Source organism: Nanorana parkeri, unplaced genomic scaffold (assembly GCF_000935625.1).
Source record: "Nanorana parkeri isolate BGI_ZX_2015 unplaced genomic scaffold, ASM93562v1 scaffold139, whole genome shotgun sequence".
NCBI classification, from domain to species: Eukaryota; Metazoa; Chordata; class Amphibia; order Anura; family Dicroglossidae; genus Nanorana; species Nanorana parkeri.
In genome coordinates, this window is record NW_017306407.1 from 1,849,023 (window position 1) to 1,850,062 (window position 1,040).

Sequence of the window (1,040 nt, forward strand, 5' to 3'; positions counted from 1 at the left end):
CCCGTATGTGATAGCAATAAAGTTTAGTAAAAAAAGGAAAAGAAAATGTAAGTCCCCCCCACCCCAAAAAAAAGTAAAGTTACACATAAAAAAAAAGTAAAAAAAAGTTACAGTCAGAGCTAGGTTTGCAGTCTGACAGTACAAGTGGTCAAGGGGCAGCTGCTTTGGGCTCCACAACAATGACTGGGCCCGGGGCACCTGCCCTTTTTGCCCTGCCTTAAAGACGGCCCTGCTGCAGAGTAATGCAGACAGACTACAGAGTGCTGCTGATCCTTGCCACCACTTACACTACTGCAGACGGGGAAGAAGAGGGTTGAGGAGCAGGCCAAGCACTCAGCCCAAGATGGCTCTGGCCTCTCTCACAGCGCACTAGTAGGGCAGGGGTCCCCAACCCCCAGGCCATGGACCAGTACCGGTCCTGGGCCTGTTAGCATCTGGGCTTCAGTTCCCTCGGGCAGTCCTGCTCCCTATTCAGGGCCGTAGAGGAGGAGAGCAGGGCAGCCATGTCATTGAGGGGGAGTGGGGCAGAGCAGACGGGTCATTGCAGACAGCGGGGCAGTGCAGCCGTGTCATTGAGGAGAGCGGGTCAGCGCAGTCGTATCAGTGCAGAGTGCGGGGCCTTGGGGGGAGTGATGGCTGAGTGGATGGGCTGACAGCTCTGCACCAAGCTGGGGACATGTTATAAGGTAATAACCCTGATAGTGTGTGCAGCCATCTCCTTTATGTTCTCCCTTCATATTACACCCACAGCAGCCTGGACTCCCCCTTCTGTCCTGTGTTATGTTATCTCCTGCACACTAACCCTTGTCATGTCTCAAAAACTCACCCACCTGTTTATATTACACAATATTTACCATACGCAACAAAGGTTTCAACTAGAGGTGCACTGAAATGGAAATTTTAAAACCGAAACAAAACCGAAATAAAAAAAACTGTCAGGCCAAAACCGATACTGAAAATGTTTTTTATTTTACATTTTTTCACATTTTTAAAATATTTTATTTTTTATAAACTTCTAATTTTTTTATATTTATTTTTAT

General features: G+C 47.5%; 1 protein-coding gene across 1 annotated transcript in view; it reads left to right on the forward strand.

Moving 5' to 3' along the window:
* LOC108785035 (uncharacterized protein KIAA2012-like) overlaps positions 1-1,040 on the forward strand; it is a 124,952-nt gene that overhangs the window by 90,844 nt on the left and 33,068 nt on the right. The gene's annotated exons all lie outside the window — the stretch shown is intronic.